Source organism: Tenrec ecaudatus, chromosome 1, assembly GCF_050624435.1.
Source record: "Tenrec ecaudatus isolate mTenEca1 chromosome 1, mTenEca1.hap1, whole genome shotgun sequence".
In the NCBI taxonomy this organism is placed as follows: Eukaryota; Metazoa; Chordata; class Mammalia; order Afrosoricida; family Tenrecidae; genus Tenrec; species Tenrec ecaudatus.
In genome coordinates, this window is record NC_134530.1 from 31,815,147 (window position 1) to 31,837,903 (window position 22,757).

The 22,757-nt window shown below is 45.5% G+C and overlaps 1 pseudogene; it reads left to right on the forward strand.

Annotated features, from left to right (window-relative positions):
- LOC142457785 (vacuolar ATPase assembly protein VMA22-like) overlaps nt 1-16,070 on the forward strand; it is a 29,575-nt pseudogene extending 13,505 nt beyond the window's left edge.
- The last annotated feature ends 6,687 nt before the right edge of the window (nt 16,071-22,757 follow it).

Here is a 22,757-nt window from a genome sequence, read left to right on the forward strand (position 1 = left end):
GATCTAACACAGTGTGATCAGCTCCACGATCGGATGCAAGTTAACATAATCAACTAGCCGAGCCTCCAGCAGTTGCGATGGGCGCGGCCCCTCGATGACGAGACTCCTTAAGGATGTCCTCTGCTCCGTTTTTAGCAGATTCCCCGGAAAAGCTTCATTTCTGCTGGATCTGGAGCCTGCATCCAGTTTATGGACTTCTTGCCATATTGTCTGCTGATACCAGGAGCCATCAACAGACCTAGGATTCAGTCAAAGTAGCATACCCAGCCTGGGGCCTTCCTGGTTCATTACCCTCCGTAGCAGCTACACCAATCAGGAGACGCATCCAGCTTGCTATTTGGCCCACAGACTTGAACCAGACTAGTCCATCATTGCGTGAGCCGTTTCTGGATCTAAATCTACGTACATGCGCATCTATACGTGTCACAGGGTTTTGCTTCTCCAGAGAGCCACGATTAACACAGCAATACACACAAACAAGGGGGCTTCAGAAGGTTCATGGGAAAAGGTAACAAAGAGAGCATCTACCTTTCTTAGTACCTAGTTATGTACATATTTCAATACAAAACCCAACACTTTTATTAAACAAAAAAGTCACAATGCAGTGCGATTATTTCTAAATGATCTTCCGTTCCAGGCTACACCTTCCGAAGGCAGTGCCTCCACGTCTCTACCTGTCCCAGAGGAGTTCTGCGCTGATTTTCACCCCACATCAAAATAGCAGTTTTAGTCTCCGTGCGGAACTGAATGATGTTCCTTGAGTTTGGGGGGCAAACCAAAGTCTGAAAGGAGCAAGATCAGGGCGCTGTAGTGTCCTGAGCACTCCTGTGGCTGACGTCCTCAGGAGGCAGTCAAACCCAACCCAACCCAACCTAACCCAGTGCCATTGCTTTGGCTCCAACTCCCAGTGACGCCAGAGGACAGTAGCACTGCCCCAACATTCACCCATTAACGCATCTGTCCAAAACCAATCCACAAAGTCCTCCTCCATCTCACAAAACAGACCCAATGATGCCGACTGCAGGAGGAGAGCCCAATCAGTGAGCGTGTAAGTGCTGTCAGGGGTCTCCACACAGCTGCTCCAGCACCGAGGGCTGCATCGGGGTAGGTCCATGTGGCTTCTCCTCAGGGATGTCTTGCAGGAACTGAGCCTTGCCAGCTGAAGCAGGGAACTGGCTAAAGCAGCTGCACCCTGCTCCGACCATCAGAAAGCAAGAGACCCGAGAACTCACAAGGCAAGGCTTACAGAGCCATTTATCCCTCCGCCCTTGAATTAACTCACCCCTTATTATTAACAGGTTACCTTCTTGGAGTATGTTTGCTGCAACTCATGAGTCCATATCAATATTGGCACATTAGTCTGAACCCAAGTCCATGGTTAACATTAGGATTTGCACTTGATGTTGCAAAGTTCTGTGAGTTTTGGTAAATGTATAATGGCCTGTGTTCCCCATTACGCTATCATTTCTGTCTCAGAAGAAGTACAGCCCAAATGCCCCCTTGGAGGCAAGGATGATGAGACTTCATCTCATAGACCTTGAACATGTCATCAGGAGAGACCCGTCCCCGGAGGACACCATATTTCATAAAGCGGAGGGGCAGTGAGCAAGAGGAAGGCCCTCTCGGAGATGCAGGGCCCAGTGGCGGCGACAAGAACACTGGGGAGGCTGGTGCATGCAGGATGGGCGGTGTTGCCATCAGTTGTACATGGGGCCGCTGTGAGTCGGGACCAACAAGGTGACACCTAACAACAACAACATAGAATTGTCTCACTGCCCGGAAGATGCCCTGAGCGCTTCCTATGAAAGCTGGGTTTGCCGTTAAAAGGCAGGGCCTAGAGAAGAACTTAGGAAAACAGCTTCTGCCTCCTGGGAGAGAAACCGGTGACTCACCAAGGCGCCACTAGCACTTGCCAAGGATGAATTAAGTTTGCAGGACCTTGGCTCTAACCCTGCAGCACAATTTTTCTTGCCCTTCGTTCCTGCCCTCACTTTATGCTTCAGCTCGTTAGGACATACGGTTATTCCATCAGCAACTCTTTTACAGCCTTTTTAATTGTCAGAAAAAATTGCTAGAGAATGTTCAAATCTGGTCGTTCTTGTAGCCTATATTTTCCAGGCTGTGATATCCCTGTTGTGTACTGCCAAGTGACAAGTGGGAGGGTTTTGTCAGTGCGACCTTGGTAAAGTCACAATCATCAGACTGTTTTTGGTAGTTCTTAAAGAGAGGGGCTGGAGCCCTGGGTTAAGGATTAAGCTGTTAGTCCCAAGGTCAATGGTTCAAATTCACCAGTTGCTCTCCAGGGGAAGGATGAGGTGGTCTGCTCTTATAAAGATCTACAATCTTAGAAATCCTAAGGAGCAGATCTGCTCTGTCCTGTAGGATCTTTATAAGTTGGAATGGACTAAATGGCTCTGGGCTTGACTGTCATGGGTTAAGGGTTTCCAGGATATTGAATATACCGTAACTTCCCAAAAACTCAAGACCCAAACTCAAAAGCTACTGCCATAAAGTCCATTCCAACTGATTTCATTAGTTTATTGTGCCAAGCTGGCTGATAACCACATGTGGGGTTAATTAAAGGGCAGAGGGATAAATGGCTCTGTGAGCCTCGCCTTTTGAGTTCTCGGGTCTCTTGCTTTCTGATGGTCGGAGCAGGGTGCAGCTGCCTTAGCCAGTTCCCTGCTTCAGCTGGCAAGGCTCACTTCCTGCAAGACATCCCTGAGGAGAAGCCACATGAACCTACCCCGATGCAGCCCTGGGTGCTGGAGCACCCGTGCGGAGACCCCTGCCAGCGCTGAGATGCTTACACATTCACTGATTCGGCTTTCCTCCTGCAATCGGCATCATAGTGTGTGTTTTGTGAGATGGAGGAGGACTTTGTGGATTGGTGTTTGACATATGGGTCAATGGGTTAATGTTGGACTGTGGGTGTGGGCAGCACAGGGTTGGGATGTTTTCTTGATGCGCACTTACCCTTTATATAAAACTCTCTCTTATACATGAGTTTCTGTGAATTTGTTTCTTAAAGTACCCCGACTAACACACCAATTCATAGAAACCCTGTGAGAAAGAGAGATCTGCTTCCATAGGTTTCTGAGCCTAACTCTACGAGAGTCAAAAGCTGGAGAGGCTGATGATTTTGAACCACTGACCTTGCAGTTAGCATCCCAATGTGCAACCAACCACACCACCAGGAATTCCAAATGAATGAAAAACCAGTCTTAGTAGAAATATGACCAAAGTGCTCCTTAGAAGCGGCAAGGATGGCAAGACTTCAACGCACTCGTTTGGACAGGTCATCAGAAATGACTGCTGAAAGGCATCCTACTGGATAGCATGTCTCCACCCCCGCCAGTTGAGTTCGACTCACAGTAGCCCTGCAGGACAGAATAGACCTGCTCCTTAGACCAGGGGTCCTCCAACTTTGTCAACAGGCCAGTTCACTGTCCCTCAGACCCGTTGGAGGCCGGACTATAGTTTTAAAAAAAATAAGCTATGAACAAATTCCTATGCACACTGCACATATCTTATTTTGAAGTAAAAACCAAAACGGGGCAAAAACACCCGGCAGCCTGGATAAATATCCTCTGCGGCTCGCATGTGGCCCAGGGGCTGTAGTTTGAGGGCGCCTGCCTTAGGCTGTAAATCATCTTTCTCCTGAAGAGTAATTGGTGGGTTTGAACTGCTAACCTTGTAGTTTGCAGCCCCCCCTTTTTTTACTTTTTTAGTATGAAGTAGACGAAGGTTTACAGAACAGATCATCAGTTCTACATTCAACAAGTGATGCACATTTTGTTTCAGCTCATCCAGTTCAATCCCCTCAGTGTACTATTGCTTATCCTACTTTTTCTCTCTTTCCATTTTCCTGCCTTACCTAACCCTCTGAACTTGGCCCTTGGGTAAATGCTGTCCTTTTGATCTTTAACAGTTGATCATGCCAATGTGCAGGTGAGTCCATAACCTTGGGTGGGGCGTGTGTGGGGTGGGACTATCCCATAAGTCTCTCTCCAACCATTAAGCCTGGTCTCTTTTATGATTTTGAGTTCTATTCTAGATTTCTCTCCCATTCTATCCAGGACCTTCTCATGTGATTTGAGGCGGTGAATTGTGATAGCTGGCCAGGTTGTGGAGACTGGGTTTGCACGTCTGTTAGTGCATTGGACTAATTGTGTCATGTGTATCTCAATTTTCATCACTCGTCTTTACGAGTTGGGCTTCGATCCCCATGGCTGTCAGTTTGAAACCACTTGCAGCTACATGGGCGAAAGACTGGGCTTTGCCCCCTCATAAAGCAGTTACAGTCTCGGAAACGCACAGGCGGCTGCTATGAGTCAAGACTGACATGATGGCAGGGAGCTTGGGGTTTTTGGAGGGGTGGGGGATTGAGGAGGAGAGGTTGGTTTTTCTTTCCCCTAAGCAGAGAGAGACCAATAGTTTTCTCGGATGACTGCAATTGAGCCTTGAAGACTCTGGTCACCCACCACTTGCCAAGTTAGCATGCAGAACACCGGCTTTGTGAACGGTGTTCCCTGCAAACAGGGCCCGGATCTCCCAGGTCCAGCGGCTCCTTCTTTCAAGGTGCGTGACCATGTCAAAGGAGTTTCATAGCTTTGCCCTCCGTGTGCTCTACCACATTCAAAGACATAGTTGCAGCAGCCATAAATATGGGCACACAATCTGAATCTCATATCTATCCGGGGCTTTACTCCCCATTTCCACCAGTTCAGCCGTGTGTCTACCCAAGCATCTATTCCTAGATCCCCACTGTTGCAGGATTTTGTACATAACAGTACTTAGCAGCTTAATTTTTAATGTACTCTGGCACCAGGGCTCACTATGGGTAATGTAGAGGGCCAGCAAAAATAAGTGAAGCCCTTCCTGAGGTGAATTGATAGAATAGCCAAAGCCATGGGCTTAAAGATAGCAATGACCATGCCATGGAGCAGAACCAGCCATAGATAAGGTGGTTAGGAGTCAGAACTGACTTCACAGCAACTACCAACAGCAAAAATGAGAGCTGCCATTATGGAATTGCAGAGGAATTCCACAGCCAGAGGGCCGTGCAGGCAGCCCCTCCTCCCCCCGCCCCGCACTGTGTCTCCGCCGCCGTAGCAAAGGTCTCACAAGGCAGAGTGTGCAGCAACCAGCGGTTTGGATTGAGTCACATAGTTACTGCCCAGAGGCTGGGGTTGAGATTAAGGAAGCAGAGGGTAAAATTATTCCTAGAGGCTATCCATTTGGTAGCTAACCATCAGGTCAGCAGTTTGAAACCACCAACTGCTCTGTGGGGGAAAGATAGGGCTTTCTACTCCTTAAAAGAGCTAAAGCTCCCCAATAAAATGATTTTTTTAAAAGGGTGACAGTCTTAGAAACTCATAGGGGCAGTTCTACGGTGTTCTGTACGGTCACTATGAGTTGGAATTGACTCAATGGCAGGGACTTTCGAGTTTGAGAATTATTTTCCAGGGGCCTGGACAGGTTTCAACGAAGCTTCAGAATAAAATGAACTAGGAAGAAAGGTCTGGTAATCTACTTCAGTAAAAACAGCTAATGAAAATTCTACAGCTCTCAACAGTCTGATTTAAAACTGATCCCGGGGGTGGTACAGGCCGGGGCAGTATTTCATTCCATTGTGTCAGGGTGGTTGCTCTTGGCAACAACAAGAATGATTCATTTGAACACCACGTTTGTCTCCTTCTGAAAGAATAAAAGCACTGTTCTGTTTTAATCCTGCAATTTAAAGTAGACCATAAGTAAATTCAGATGGTCTTCCACTATTGTTTTCAAGAAAAAGAAAGAAAGAAAGCTACATCACTCAGAGCGATGTTGTAGCAGATGGAATTTTATGTAGACTCAAAGTGCAAACTGATTTCTAACGGAAGGAGCAGCAATCTCCTTCTTTGATAGAAGAAACTCTGAATTCAGGCCCTGGCTCTTGTCTGAAGTCAGACCTGTAGCCCAAGCTGTGAGAGGATACATTTCTGTTTGCTAACGCCATCCGCGCTGGGTAGTTCTGTTTCAGTAGAGCCGGCTATCTAAGACACGAGCCAGGGCTTCAGGGGGTCACGGCATGAAACAGTTCAAATACTAAACGCCGTGTTTCTCCATCAGATGAAGAGACCAAACAACCGCACGCTCTTCTGTTGAGTCAGACTGTAACCTTGGCCTCTATGTTGATGACTCTGTTCCTCTAATCCCTTTCTCATCTACTGGGTTTCCAACCATGCATTCTCCAACATGCACCGCCCCCCCAACACCCACCCACCCCATGGACATAAAGGACACAGTTTCCTCAAATGCAAACATTCCACAAGAGCCCTGGACATGTCCAACCCTGCTCCTCGCTACCCTTAGCCAGGCTCCGTCTGTGTCGCGTTCTGCCTCTCCCACAAACCCACCGGGACCAGCTGTGGCCCCCGTCATGCAGGCTCAACACCTGGACTGTCCCTGAGTCATGACTCTTTACAGCCAGGGTTTGCTCAGTCACAAGGTCAGGATACCACTGCCCTCAAAGAGACACTGCACGGTTCAAAGTCAGGAAAAGGGTGCATGGGGTGGTATCCTGTCATCTTCCTTCGTGCATCTGTAGGCTGAGCAAATCCTCAGAGAGGCTAGATTCTACGGAGGAGAAGGTGGCCTCAGGATTGGAGGAAAGCCCGGTAACAACATGCGATGTGCAGATGACACAATCTTGCTTGCTGAAAGTGAGGACTTGAAGCACTTGCTGAAGAAGATCAGGGACGGCAGCCTACAGGATGGTTTGCAGCTCCATGTAAAGAAAGCAGAACTCCTCATAACCGGACCAATAGGTAACATCATGGCAAATGGAGACAAGCTTGAAGTTGTTAAAGATCTTGTCTTGTTTGAATCCACAATCAATGCTCATGGAATCAGCAGTCAAGAGATCAAAAGAAGGATTGCATTAGGTATATCTGCTACGCAAGACCTCTCTAGAGCAGTGCTTCGCCACCTTCCTAATGCCAAGACCCTTTCATACAGTTCCTCATGTTGTAGTGGCCCCCCCACCATAAAATTCATTGCTATTTCATAATTGTCATTTTGCTACTGTTATGAATTGGGTGACCCCATGTGAAAGGGTCATTCAATCCCCCAAAGGGGTAGCGACCCACAGGTTGAGAACCGCTGCCCTAGCGTATTGAAAATAAAGGCTGTTACTTTGAGGACTAAGGGATGCCTGGTCCTAGCCCTAGTGTTTTCCATCACCTCCTAAGCATGTGAAAGTTGGACATAGAATAAAGAAGCCTGAAGAATTGATGTGTTTGAATTACGGTACTGGAGACGAATATTGAAAGTACCATTCACTGCTAAAGGGACCAACTGATCTGTCTTGGAAGCAGTAAGGTCAGCATGCTCCTTAGACGCAAGAATGACAAGATCTCGTCTGACATACGTGCCCTCGACAAGATAGACTGACACAGTGGCTGCTGCAATGAGCTCGCACACAAGCACAGTTGAGGGACGGCTCGGGATCCGTGTGTTCCCTTCTGTTGTACGTCAGGTCGCTGTGAGATTGGGAAGTGAGAAGTCTCCTATTTTGTTCTTCTTCGTTAGTAGTGCTTTGCTTACTCGAGATCTCTTTCAGAACACAGTAGTTTTTTCATCTCTTTAAAGAATGGTTTTGGAATCTGGATTGAGGTCACATTATACGTATATTTGGGTGTTGGGGTTATTGTTAGGGGCCCACAAGTCCAACTGAAGTCCCAGTGTCACAGCTGAGACCACTCACTCAGAAGGTGTGGCAATTATGTAATTTCCTGTCAACTTGCAAAGGGGTGATGTCTAGCCTGTCAAGCAGGTCATAATAGTCAATGAGGCCTCTGTGTGGGCAGGGCCTTCTCCTGAGGATTCTGGGAACTCCTGTCTTCCTCCCTGGAGGTGGGACACACATACTCTGCTTCACATTCCTGATGACAAGACATGGAGCTATGTGGATGGCAGTCAGAGCCCTGGAGCTGGAGGAGCCACGTGGAGACCCACGCCAGTGCTGAGATGCTTCCACCGCCACTGGTTCTGCAAGACTTTCCATCCACGGGCCTGTGATCTTCCTGCATTTGGCATCACTGCATGTGTTGTGTGACTTTGAAGAGGACTTTATAGATTGGTATCGGATACATCGGCTAATATCAGACTTGTGAATTTGATCTGGACTGGATTGGGATGTTTTCTCAATATACAATTTTTCTTTTATATAAAACTCTTTCTTATACACATATGAATGTCTCTTGGGATTTCTCTAGTCAACCCGATTAACACAGAAGACAGTAGGCTTCTTCCTTTTCCTCGAGCATTGTCTGAGGTCAGACAGCCTTTGACTTTCTTCCTCTTACTGGGGCCTTCATATGGGGTTCAAAGTACCCAGCTCATTTATGTAGAGCTTTGTCTTTAATGTGTTGATGTGTGTCCATTGAGTCAAATCCAACTAGTAGTGATCCTATAGGACAGAATAGAACTGCCCCATAGGGTTCCCTAGGTTGTAATTTTTATGGGAGAGGAGACTTGGTGATTCGGTTAAAGCATTCCACTGATAACCCAAAGGTTCACTGTTCCAACCCCCCAATCCCAACATGGAGAGAGAGATGGCAGCGTGCTTCTGGAAAGATTACAACTTTGGAGACCACATGGGGTAGTTCTACTCTGTCCTAGCGTGCCGCCATGACCAGAATTGATTCGATGGGGATGGGTTTGATTTTGTTTGGTTCCATCTTTGCAGGAGCAGATAGTCAGGTCTTCTCTCCCTCGGAACCAATGGTGGGCTCACACTCCCCATGTGTTGGTTATCAACTAAGTGCTTAACCGATTAGCCATCAAGGATCCTGTGTGGTCCTTTAGAAGCAGTATCTGTCCCGCCCCACTTCTGGTGATACTTTTGATATGGAAGTTAGGGGATGTTCTGTCTTCTGGTCCCTCGGAGTTTTGGACAAGATGCCGTTTCCTCAAGGAGTCTGTCCACCTGGTTCAATAGAGAAGGGATCATTGCCTAGGGCAAACCTTGCTCCTGACAATGTCACCCATTTGGTGAATTGTTCCCAATAACACGTGTGTCATGTCATTGTTGCTGCCATTCGCTGCTGTCCCATTAGGTCTGGCACCCCCATGCACAACTTGGGAATGGTTCCCAGTCCTGGGCCATCCCTGTGATGGCTTGTGGATTGGACCATTTTGAGCCATAAGGTTTGCATTGACTGCTTTTGGGAAGTGGATTACCGGGCCTTTCTTCCTACTCTGTCTTGGTTGGAAAGCTCAGCTAAAGCCAGTGCAGCACTGGGAGGCACCAGTCCCGGGAAAAGTAGAGCAGCGGTTCTCCACCTTCCTCAGGCCGCGACCCTGTCACACAGTTCCTCGTGTGGCGGGGACCCCCAACCATCATAAATATGTGCTTTCCGATGGTCTTAGGTGATTCTTGTGAAAGGGTCATTCGACCCCCAAAGGAGTCGTGACCCCCAGGTTGAGAACCGCTGAAGTAGAGGGTCATCCCAAAAAGAGGAAGACCCGCACGGAGGAGATGCATCGACACAGTGGCTGCAACAAGGGACTCAAACGTAACAGCAGTTGTGTTGATGGCACAGGACCGGGCAGTATTCGGGTCTGTTGTGCAGGGGTTCGCTGTGAGGCGGAGCTCACTCTAATCCCTAACAGCACCCACTTTGAGGGTAACAGACTCTGGCAAGTAGCTCCATGATTTCAGGCGAGTCATGGAGCCTCTTCAGCTCCCCCTCTTCTCAACTGCGAAAGGAGAGGCACCAATGAGATCGTCTACTGTCCAGTGCTCTCTTGCTTCCATCTAACAGTCTGCTGGACCCCAGTCAGTGTTTGTTCGAGATGCTAGTGACTTTGATCACCCCCTTGTGGTTAGAGGGGTTTGGTTCTTGTTCTGCCAATGGCCTTTGGAATGTTTTTTCAATCAGACCAAGTGGTGTTGGAGTGTCTCCCTGTCTCGGTGTTTGGTGCCATGCTTACTGAGAGCTGCAAGAGGAAGGCTCTCCGGGAGATGGGCTGGCACCGTTGCTCCCACCTTGGGCTCAGCCCTCACACGGGAGGGTGCCGCAGGGCTGGGCAGTATGTCCTTCCGTTGTACATAAGGTCGCTGTGAGCTGGGACCAACTTGTCCATACCTAACAACAACAGTGACATGGAAATTACATGAAGCAACAAAGCCCACATGGAAGAAGCACACCAGCCTGAGCGATCACGAGGTGTCTAAGGGATCAGGTATACGACATCATCAGAAAAAAAAAATCTTACCATGGTGAATGAAAGGAGACGTGCAGAGTGGAGACCCAAAGCCCATTTGTTAGCCACTGGAGATCCCCTCACAGAGGGGTCTAGGGGAGGAGATGAGTCAGTCAGGCTGCGATGTAGCGCCGATGAAGAATACAGCTTTCCTCCAGTTCCTAAAGCTTCCTCCCCACCCCCCACCCCCAACTATCATGATCCGAATTCTACCTTGCAAGTCTGGATAGAGCAGAGGATGTACACTGGTGCAGATAGGAGCTGGAGGCATAGGGAATTCAGGGCGGATGATACCTTCAGGACCAGGGGTGTGAGTGGTGATACTGGGAGGGTAGAGGGTGAGAAAGAGGGAAAACAATTACAAGAATCTACATGTGACCTCCTCCCTGGGGGACAGACAACAGAAAAGGGGGTGAAGGGAGATGTGGGACAGGGAAAGATATGACAAAATAATTTATAAATTATCAAGGGCTCATGAAGGAGGGGGAGGGGGAACAAAAAGAGGACCTGATGCAAAGGGCTTAAGTGGAGAGCAAATGCTTTGAAATTGATGAGGGCAAAGAATGTACAGATGTACTTTACACAATTTATATATATATATATATATATATATATATATATATATATATATATATATATATATATATATATATATATATATATATAATGTGATAAGAGTTGTATGAGTCCCTAATAAAATGTTAAAAAAAAGAATGTTCAGTAAAGATTTTAAATATTGTTTAAAAAGAGAGCAAGAGAGAGACGAATTCAAGGAGTACAGGAAGAAAAGTATGTTTGGAAACATTGTAGAAGCAATTGTACAGTTCTGCTTGATGCAATTAAACTGTGGAATTATATGATAAAAAAACATATGGCATAAAACACTCACTGCCATCAAGTCAATTCTGACTCACCGGGACCCTGTAGGGCCAGGGGGACCATTCCCAGAGGTTTCTGAACTGCAATTCTTCATGGGTATAGACAGCCTCATCTTTCTCCTGTGGAGCAGCTGGTGGTTTCAAACTGCTAGTCTCACGGTTAGAAGCCCGGCATAGCACCATGGCCCCTCAAAGGAATCCATTTAACCTGCACCGCCGAGAACAATACGTGTAGGATTATCTGGTCTGAGACTGGTTTACTACAAGGATTGCTGTTTTGCTTGGGGGATCGTGGATGGGGGGACCGACCTGGTGTTCCATTGAATTGCTAGTGTTCAGTCCAAAGAAATGGTGTGGGGCTGTGTCTGATTTCCTCTGAGGGGAAGGAGAATCCAATTCCACACCAGCCCCACAGACAGAATGGAGACGTACCTCCACCCTCCATCCCTCTTTGTCCTATTACGGCACCAACAATCCTTTCCATAGTGCTCCATTTCCCTCTGGGCTCAATAGTTTGTTGCAATTGCCAGACAATACTAATCATTATGGGATTTATTGAGGAAGCTGACAGGTTACAACATGTTAAGGATACAGTTCTTCTCAGTCATGCCGGCAGGTATGTGTCTCTCTGGTCCTCAGTCTCTCAGCCACATGGCCCCATGGCCTCTGCCGTGGTCAGTGGACAAGGAAGCTCACTGTTCTGTCTCACTGTCTCAGGGTTGTGTGTTCTTAGCGCGGCTTCTCGGCTCTGCCTCGTGATCTCTGTGCTCTGGCTTCTGGTGCCTCTGCCAATTCAAACAGATTTCACACGCACTCCGCTGGGGGTTCTCGCCTGACAGTCATGGGATTCATTCTATCCCTCTTCCTGCTTCTGAGATGATTCACTTACATACCCAGTGGGATGGAAAAACTGACCCGTCCCCTCCATCAGTGGTTCACACACCCTCTTTATATGGTCCCACCCAACCGTTTGGTACAACCAGACCCGGTAGACGAGCCACACCAGATCGTTTCACTTCGCCGCACTGTGAACTGGCCAGCTTGGCCAATTCATGGTCTCTGCAGGCGATAGAAAGAATTATTAAACAACCTTCCACTAGTTACAAACAATTAGGCTAAGTAGTAACTAAGAATAGTACAATTATAAAGCCAAGTTTAAACATCTCAGCAGAGTGAGTGGGAATCCCGCTCCATGGTTTGAGGATCAATTGTCTACTTCAGATGTCATCGGCTTCTGGCCATGAGGACTTTTCAAGAAATGTCCCTGTTAATGTTGTTTGACGAGGTAGTTAATGGACTAATTTGTCGCTTAGGGTCTGCAATGGACAAACATGTTTCTCTAAAGATATGCAACTATCAATAAGAAAGCTTAAAATATGTCCATATTTTGTTATAATGGATTGGACGATGCATAAAAAATGTAAATATATTAGCTTTTCTTCCCTTCGACCTGTTGTCTCATCTCGTCCTCACGTCGAAGAGGCCCTCAAAGAGAAGGACTGACCCAGTGGCTGTAACAGTGCACTTGGGCGTAGGAACCGTGGCAGGACGGCAGCGATGGGGCAGTGTTCCAGCGGAGCCACCTGACGGCGCCCGTCAACAACCACCACCACACTGCTGGGGCTCGCGCCGAGCCTGAGGTCATTAACCATCTGAAGTCTCGATAGCAAAGTTAGCCAAACCGTAATTTCATAAATCAGCCCTTCCTTTTTCTGATTACAAAATCTTTTCATTTGAAGTCCACTTTACTGCCTTTTGAGTACGATCTTTCTATTTTCAAGACTCTTGTTTCATTCTTTTAAGTTTGTATTCCTCACTTCAGATGTATTTCATCATTGCCTCTATTTACACAGTCCTTTGTTTTGTTTCCTGCTTTACTTTTGTTTTTCTGTGTCTCTCTCACTTAAGTCCTCTGAACTCTTCTAAAACTTACTATAAACCCTCAAGTTTAACTTTCATTTTCTTTGATGTTTTGGCTAACCAAACATTCTATTTCAGACAAAACTGCTTTCTTTTTCCCTCCTAAAAACTTATCATCAGTTTTCTTTCTCTCTTGCTAAATTTAAGGTTTCCTTAAAATTGAAGGTTTTTCTCTAAGGTGGTCAAGCATTTTCAGTGACTCAGCACAAAAGAACATACTTACCAACGACCACTTTAAAATGTTTGTGGTTGGCTTGTATTAATAATCCCTAAAAGCTGAAAACTTTATGAGAATTAATTATCAAACTAATGCAAAGTCAAATAGTCAACTAAAAAGAAAGCACATGAAAATATAATGACTAATCTTAAGAATTTTGAGTATAGCATAAAATAATCTTGAGACATAACAAGAATAAACATAAATTCAAAGACAGCAATTGTTGCCTCCGAGGCACATTACCTAAAATAAACAGTAAACAAAGGAAACAGGTGTATTAAAGTTGAGTACATTTTGTTAAGATTTTAACATATTTCATAATTTTCCGACACAGGGATGCATTATGCTGAAATCTGGACATAGAAGTAGGTTTCACTTCCGTTCGATCCAGCCATACCTCTGCGGGGTATGTCCCCTGAAGAAGTAAGAGACATCGCACAGACAGACACATGGACTCCCGTGTTCATGGCAGCTCTGTTCTCAATAGCAAGAGGTTGGAAACAACCCAAATGCCTCTAGTCGAAGAATGGATACAGACGCTTTGGTCTGTACACACAATGGAATGCTGTGCACTGCTCGCAAACCATGACAAGACCACGAAGCACCTGGTGATGTGGATGGATCGGAAGAGCATTATGCTGAGCCAACTGAGTGAATCCCCAAAGGACAGCTGCTGTAATCCCCCACTACTCTAACGACAGAAACCGAGACAGAGACTCGCATAGCAAAGGAGACCCTGGAGATGACAACAAGGACGAGGGTAAGCGAGGGAAGCTGAAACAATGGTCCAGTTCAGCGGTTCTCAACCTGTGGGTCGCGACCCTTTTAGGAGTCAAACGACCCTTTCACAGGGGTCGCCCGATTCATAACAGTAGCAAAATTACAATTATGAAAGAGCAGCAAAAAGGTTTATGGTTGTCGGGTCACCACAACATGAGGAACTTTATGAAAGGGTTGCAGCATTAGGAAGATTGAGAACCACTGGTCCAGTCTGTTGATAGATGTTGACTTGGGCTAAAGGGAGGATTAAGGGTCACAAGAGGGAGAAAGAAATCAGGGAGTGGGGTTGAGTGGAAGAGGAGGTGGGGCTGATAAGTGATTTGATCTATTGAATACAGAGCTGATGGTCTGAAATATAAAATGCACCCCCCATGTCAATTCACAATGAAAAAAGATATTTATATAGAACTAGGTTCCAAACAAAATGTCACAATCAAAACACTCCCCTAAGTAGGGGGAGGGGGAGGAACAAGGGATTTCCCAAAGAGTAAAATGAACTCTTTTATTTTGTAATTAAAGAAGTTTTTATTATTTTAACACTGAGAAATTGATTGTTATTTAACTGTAAAGTTTTATAAGCAATTCTCATGAACCAACCTATTAAACCATTCATTGCTTTAAATAAACACTTTGACTATAGTAAATAATTCTCTTTTTAATAATTCTTTTAAATTTCTTATTGTGGTAGGTAGGTTTATTGTGCAAACCTGGCTAATAGGAACATGTGGAATTAATCAGGTCAAAGTTTGGAGAGCAGAGATACATGGCTCTGCAAGGCCCGCCCGCTCTCTCTTGCTCTCTGGTGACCTGAATGTGCTGGAGCGTGAGTGCTGCTGCTAGAGCTGGTTCTCTGCCTCAAACTGTGAGCTACGCTACCTGTGGGCCAGGCCAATCCACGGAGCGTGTGGCGAGAGCTTGAGGCTCCTTCGAGACTTTCTTCACCAAGTTGCTGTGCCTACATCGCTTGAGCTTGAGGCTCTTGCGTGTGATATCCCACCTGGGCCTGCTTCCCTAAGCTCCCGAGCTACTGACTGGTGGTGACCCACCTGCTGTTTGCTGCCTGTGGGCAGACTCTGCCTGCCTTGATCCAGGGAGGACGCTGCTGTCTGCTTCCTTGACCTAGGACCTGCCAGCCCACGTGAGTTGAATGACTTCCAGTATATTCACTGTTCATGGAATTGAGTTGAACTGAGCCCTCTGTGCTGCTGTGTGGACTGATTAGCTGTTGTATTCCTTCATGCTGTATCTATCTATATTTCTCTCTGTAATCATAAGTGTCCTGGTTATACAGATCTTATAACATTTTAATTGGCAAAGGTAAACACATTCATTACTAAACCTAAATATTTGGATATATTTTTCTGTGACATAAAAGTAAGAGCCTAGAGGCAGACCTCCGCGCCGAGTCGGACGCCCTGCTCCTGCAGCTGCTCCAGGATCTCAAGGAGCTCGAGGCGAAGTGGGCAGCCTTGAACGCCCGAGGGAGGAGGGCTGGTTCTCTCTCTCCAAGGCTCGTTACACCATGGGTGCCAAGTCGGTAGGACCTCTGCAATGTGCCTCCAGTATGGTGTCCCACTGTTGCGTCCGCACCGGTGACACGCAGGACGGACTTCAGAAGTTATGGGTGGCCAGAGCCATCCCCCAGATGCCAGAGGAGTTGGGACCCCATGAACCAGCTCTCCGAAGGCGCAAGGGCCTTCCCAAGACTCCAGAGCCAGAGCCCTCTGAAGCACCTGGAGCCCCTCTGAACTGGCTTGGGATCCTAGTTCCTCACAGTCTGTGACAGGCCCAAGCCAGCTTCAAAGAAGGCCTGCAGCTGGCTGGACACATAGCCAGCCTCCAGATCCGCATCGATTGGCGGCAGAGCCAGTTCCGGGAACTCCAAAAGAAACTTAGACAGCTCGAGCCTGGGGCTGCCTGAACCTGCATCCCTAATCAGACATGGCTGCCCCAGACCACCGCCTTCTTCCTTTACAGATTACCCCTAATCCACCTAAGATCACTCCCTGCCCCTCTTTAAAATGCCCCCGGCCTTTATGTTTCCAGCATCCTTAGGTTTGAAGAGGCAAATTGAGTAATGCTGAAAACCCTGACTTTGAAATCCTTTCTAGGTCCTGTGTTTTCCCAGGACACTCACACGGGCCAGTACAAGGTTATCAGTATTGGTGAAGAAGGAAAAGCAGCCACCTGAATAGATTAGCTGTGGTGTAGGTTTTGGAGGAAACACTGTACGATGCCATGACAAGAAAGGTTACCTGGAGCCTCAAAACCAACCTCCAGGAAAATAACGTGACAGATTAGGATAAGATAATAAAAGTCACCTGAGTAGATGGGCAGCCCTTGAAGTAAAAAAAAAAAAAAAAAAGATTTTCAAGCTAACGCTAAGAAGAAACTTTGTTTTAAAAATCTGACGTGCTCACCAGGCGTGAGACCCGTGCAGTTGAAGGTTCAAGTGAAAACTGGACGACTCCTCTTTTTGTGTTCTTTAGATGAGAACTCTGCCCATGTCTTTGATTCAGTTTTCTACTGGATTGTTGATCTTTTTGGCAATTTCAAGAAGTTCTATTTATTTGGGGTGATATTAGTACTTTGTAGTATGTAATATAAAATAAAAATACTTTTCTCCAGTTTAAAAAAAAAAGTAAGAGCCTATCTATCTTAAATATACTGAATATTTGCTCATTCAATCTGATATCAGTAAGATACCTAAGATTTTTGGATATTAGTTTGACTATATATTACAAAACATTATTCTTGTTGAAATGAGATGTATCTTGTCTATATATTTTCTCCATCCAACCTTAGCTTTATAGGCAGCTTAGCTTTATCTCATGTTTTAATTTCTTCTGTTTGAGTTAATTGTTTTGTAACACTTAGTCTTTTAAAAGTTAGTCTATGAAAATTAGTTATTAAGAAAAGAAAATTAGAGTCATTAATAAACAATTTTGGAATACCTTTATTCATCAGAAGGATAAGAGTCATTTGGGAAGTAGTTGATTTCACTGCCTTGTCTACAAGGTTGTCTCAATTTCTATGAGAAATTAATAATTGTTCCATCAAATCTAAATAGTTATGCTTAAAGTGATGATCATTATCAATTTCTGATAGAGTGGTACAATTGAAACAAAACAACAATTTTTCTAGAAAATTTATTTCTGCCAAATAAGATTATATTATTGTCAAGGTGAACTGTGGGAGGTGGAATATACTAGTAAATCATCTACATGCTGTAATGAGTTTGATTCATTTTTAAATTGCTGGGGCTGCAAATCAGCAGTAAACATTTGAGTGACCAATAACAGTGAAATGTGCAGCACTGAAGGGTCATTAGAGTAACAGATGAGGATTTGGGATTACTGGAAATCTGGATGCAACAATGAAACTGGCGAAAAGCCCAGACTCAAGAATCTATTTTTTTTTGGAAGAGAAAACTGAACATTTCAGATAGCCCATGGAAGACAAGCACGTAGGGGTCAGTCAGTGAGTAGGTTTGGCCTCTCAGTGACCCTGGGTCCAGCGGAAGTAAGCACTTCCCAGCTGTGCGCCACCCTCCCAATTCTCCTTGTGGCCGGGTCCTTGGAAGTTGTCAAGGATTTGCCTTGCTTGGATCCACAGTCAATGTTCATGGAAGCAGCAGTCAGGAAATGAACCAGTGCGTGCATCCAGCAGGTCTGCTGCACAAGACCTCTCCACAGTGTGGAAGAACAAAGAGGTCACTTTGGGCTTAGGTGCCCCTGACCCACGCCATGCACTTTCCGTTGCTGTGTTACACATGTGAAAGTTGAATGATAAATAAGGAGGACGTAGGAATTTTTGCATCTGAGTTATGGTATTGGTGAGGTATGTTGAAAGTAATGTGGATTGCCATAAGAGAAACCAATTTGCCACGGAAGGTGTACAGCAGATGCTCCTTAGAAGCCAGGCTGAGGAGACTTCAGCTCATACACTTTGTACCTATTGCCTCTGGAAAAGCGGGATCATGCTTGGTAAGGAGAGGGTCATGGAAAAAGAGGAAGACCTGCAGTGAGATGGACTGGTACTGTGGCTGCAACAGCAGGATCGACTTGATATAAGACAGACACAGAGACAGAATATTTGAGACCAGACCCAAGTTCTCAGGACAAAATGAAGCAGAAAACTCCATAAACTCACACATGTTTGAGTATATCTCAAAAAAACCAGGCCTATCCAATCTTACATAAGACAATTTGAGCAATATAGTTTTTTGTTTTTCATAAATGTGGAACAAGGGATATCATTTGTGCTGTCAGATGTATCTTGCTGAAAGCAGAGAACGCCAGAAAGATGTTTAGTTATGTTTTATTGACTCTGCAAAGGCAGTTGACTGTGAACCACAGCAAACTATGGAGAGCCTTGAGATGACTGGGAATTCCAGACCGCTTGACTGTACTCATGTGGAACCTGCACATGGATCAAGAGGCAGACAAAGGGGACACTGCATGATTTAAATTAGGAAAGATGTGTGTCAGGGTTGTATCCTCGTACCATACTTAGTCAATTTGTATGCTGAGCAAATCGTCAGAGAAGCTGGATTCTATGAAGGATTCGGCATTGGGATTGGAGGAAAGGTTATTAGCGACCTTCAATGGGCTGATGATACAACCTTGCTGACTTGAAGCACTTGCTGATGATTCAATGTAAAGAAACCCAAAATCCTCACAATGGGACCTTTAAGTCACATCAATGTTTTCTCTATTTATCATGATGTTACTTAACTCTACCCCCAATTCAAGAAGAGTTAGTTCTGATAACATGGCCCTGCTCGATACTCATGAAATGATCACTGAAGATAAGGGTGCTACAGCAAAGTGTGGTGAAGAAAGTAGATGGTGCCCGGTTATCAGTTAGTGTCTGGGGTCTTAAAGGTTTATATTCAAACAAGCAGCTGTCTAAGTGAGGAGTCAACTAAGTCCTCATGAAAGAAGCACACCAGCATGTGTGATCCAAATATGACAATTACAAAATTCGAATATGATGAAGGGAAAAGTAGCAGAGCTAAAATTATGAACACCCAATTTGTAGAAGGCTGTGGAGGACAGTGGGAGCCCAAAGCCCATCTGCAGAGTAACTCGTCAGACTGAGCAGCTGGCAGGTCCCCTTCAGCCACAGGCAAGAGACTCGAACAGCCTTGCTATCATACAAGGACCATTGTAACCTTGATTCTGCTCGATCGAACTGGATGCTGGGCCAGTTGATCTTCCTCTAGACCTGACCTGATTTTGTTCTGGGTGCACGTATCTCTTACTTGTTCCATGAGAGAAATTTCTTCCCTGGATTTTTGAATGTTGATGGGGTCTTTTCTTTCATACTCATTATTTGTATTTTTGTCTTGATATTATTATTATTTTATCCTTGCCACCGTATTTGATTTTGTTTTTTATTGTTTCTGTTGGGTGTCCCAGTTTGTGAAGCACAGAAGGAGCGAATGCAGAGTGGGAATAACTGATACGAAGGTTGATAGGGGACGTCGGGATGGGGCTGGGTGACAAGGAGGGAGAGAGGATTTCAGGAGTAAACACTGAAGGGGGAGGGGGAGAGAACACTGAACCGATTGTAATTGCACAATTCACTGTAAAGGCGATTTAATCATGGGGAGGGGAATGTTCTAAAACTGATATGGTAACGATTGTACAATTCTTTTTTTTACATGATTGAATGATTTAACTATTGAATTGTATGATATGTAAATTATGTGCCAATCAAATTATTGAGAAAAAAAAGAGGAAGGGTCTCAACAAGATGGATTGGCACAGCGGCTGCTACAATGGGCTCAGACATAACCGTGGTGAGGATGGCGCGGGACCAGGCAGTGATTTGCTCTGTTGTACATCGGGTGAGTTGGTACAGACTCAATGATGTTTAACAACAACCATTAAAATGTATAGTTCAAATTTTTATAAAATGGATTTAATTCAACGGAAAAGCAGATCTTGGATCTAGTTACTAACCTGAGCAGTAAACAAAAGTTCACCAGAGGACAGAAAAGGTAACTTAAATGATTACTCGTTTTCTTAGAGTGGGCACAGAAACTCTAAATTATGTCTAATAACGTCAGTCTCATAACGTTTTTGAACATGAGCTCCAGACTGGTATCCTGGTAGGAGGAAAATTCAAGTTCTTTTAATGATGATGTCAATGGGTTGGTTGAATTGGTTGAAAGAAACCTGGGTCGCTTGTTTAGATTCTTTCTTTCTTTCTTTTTTTTTTTTTTAATACAGATCAGCAGTTCAAAGCCACTGGTCAATCACAGGAGGAACCTTTTTTTTTTTTAGATTATTTTTTTCATATGTTATTTAATTTCTAGCAACATGTCCTCCGATGCCTAGCTTTGGAGTAGCTGCAAATACTGGGCTCGGTGCCACCGGAGGGCTTGGATTTACCTCTGTGAACAGGAGATTGCGGACATTGTCACTGTAAAGCCATCTGTCTGTTTGCCGGGGATCTTATTAGCATATGGAGGAATCGACATAAATCCAGTAGTCTGGGAGGGTGATCTTCAAGAAGGATTTCAAATTCTTCAACACAGTAGTAAAAGCCCCGGCACAATTGGAGGCTGTTGTTAACAATTCTCGGCAAGTCTTTTGGAGTCCAAGGAGCAAAGATACACGAGACCCATTGGGAGTTGTGTTTGGTGCTCATCTTGACGCTGCTTGTAGGGCAGGCTTTAGAAGCTATTTCAGGGACGGGCGGTCATGGTCAGGAGGTTCTTTAAGGAATCGAGACGTGCAGTCTCGTCAGAAGAATCAGAAGGCAGGGGGGGTTAAAGAGAAACTTCCACTGGATGGGGTTGATTCTGACACACAGGGAAGTAATTTTGCTTTCACCACATCGTTTAGAAACTCAAAAGACCAATTAAAATAGATATCCTTGAGTAGAGTGACTAGGGTGGAACTGACTCACCGGCAGTGGGTTGGGTTTGGGTCACTGAGCTTGTTGGAGTTGGAAGTCTCTCCTTTCGAAGCTACTGTGCGGTCAACTTAACTTGTGTGATTCCAAGGGAACCTTGGAGGAACCACACCTTTTCCAGCCTGGCCTTGGTCCAGGGCAGCAATTCAAGCACAACCCAGCTTCTCGGCAACGGCAACTAGTCAATATGAAGTCTTTCAAGAACAAATACAACCAGGTTACTCAATAAATCTCAAAGACCTCTGTCCCGGTCACCACCTAGCTGTGCTGAGGTGGAGGCCCAGGTGTGTTCACGATTGAGCTCCACCCATAACCGGCCGCCGTGAACGAAGATGGCGTTACAGTAGATGCTGAAGACCACCCTCAGACACGATGGCCTGCGTGTATGATTCTCATGCCTTCCACCAGCCCCAAGTCCATCTCTGTGGGCTTGCATCCAGTTGCCTGTACATGTCAACGTGGGGAACCCTATGTGCTTAACACCAAATCAGCCTGACTAAGCTAGGGGAGAACAAGAAACTAGGGGAATGGATAGACTTCTACAAAACTGACAGAGAGGGAAACCCCTTGAAGTGTTTGATTGCAGTTGTGTGATCGTTAAGGACTATGGCAAGAATGTCATGTTACATTATCTTATGTTAAGAATCTCAGGCCAAGGATGCATAGAAGAATATTTCAACTGCAAGAAATGAGCCAATTAAACAAATGGGTTGGCACTGAAAAATAAGTACCTCAAAGAGTTTCCATGTGGAGAATGGAACTTGAGATTTGAGAGGTGGTTCATCCGAGCTTTTCATGGGACTGGGGAGCCCCAAAGGCTGGTGACCCCAAATCCTGAATCCCTGATTCTTCAGTGAATTGCCTCTTCAGGTCACTTGACTATTTTCTACTTTTTATTTATTTTTTTTTTACTTTCCTCATCCTTCTCGATCAATGGCTAGAACCTGCAGCCCAATATCTAACAGACACTATAGAAAAAGAGGTGCTCATCTCATTCATGAATTTAAAGAGAATGCTAGGAGACCTGGTAGCATAGTGGTTACACATTGGCCTTTGATAGGCAAGGTTGGGAGTTCAAAAACTACCAGCTGCTCCTCAGAGAAAGATGATGCTTTCTACTTCCTTAAACAGTTTTTGTCTCAGAAACATATGGGACAGTATTGCTATGTCCTATAGAGCTGGTAAATTGACTTGATGGCAGTGAGTCTATTGAGCTAGGAGCCTGGGTGGCACAGTGGTTATGCATTGGGCTGCTAACCACAAGGTCAGCACTTCAAACCCACCAGCTGCTCTGTGGGAGAAAGACGAGTTTTTATTCCCCTGTAAACAGTTACAGCCCCAGCAACCCACAAGGGCGGTTCTATCCTGACCTAAGGGGTTGCTGTGAGACAGAATTCACTCAATGGCAGCAAGTTTGGTTTTTGAATAATGCAAGGAAACCTTGTGACCCTGAGGATTAGGCACCAGCTGAAAGGTCGGAGGATCAAACCCAGCAGCAGCTCCATGGACGGAAGATTCCGCCGTCTGCTCCTGTAGAGACTTGCATCTCAGAAACCCTCCATAGGTGGCTAAGAGATGGAATAAACTCGGTGACAATACGTTTGGTTTGGGCTCGGTACTGATGTTTCACTGTTGCATATGATACCTATTGTAGGCTTTGGATAGCATTTTTTTTATGTTGTTGTTGTTGTGAGGTGCCATTGAGTCAGTCCTGATGCATAGCGACCCTGTGCACAACAGACGAAACACGGCCTGGTCCTGCGCCGTCCTCACAATGGTTC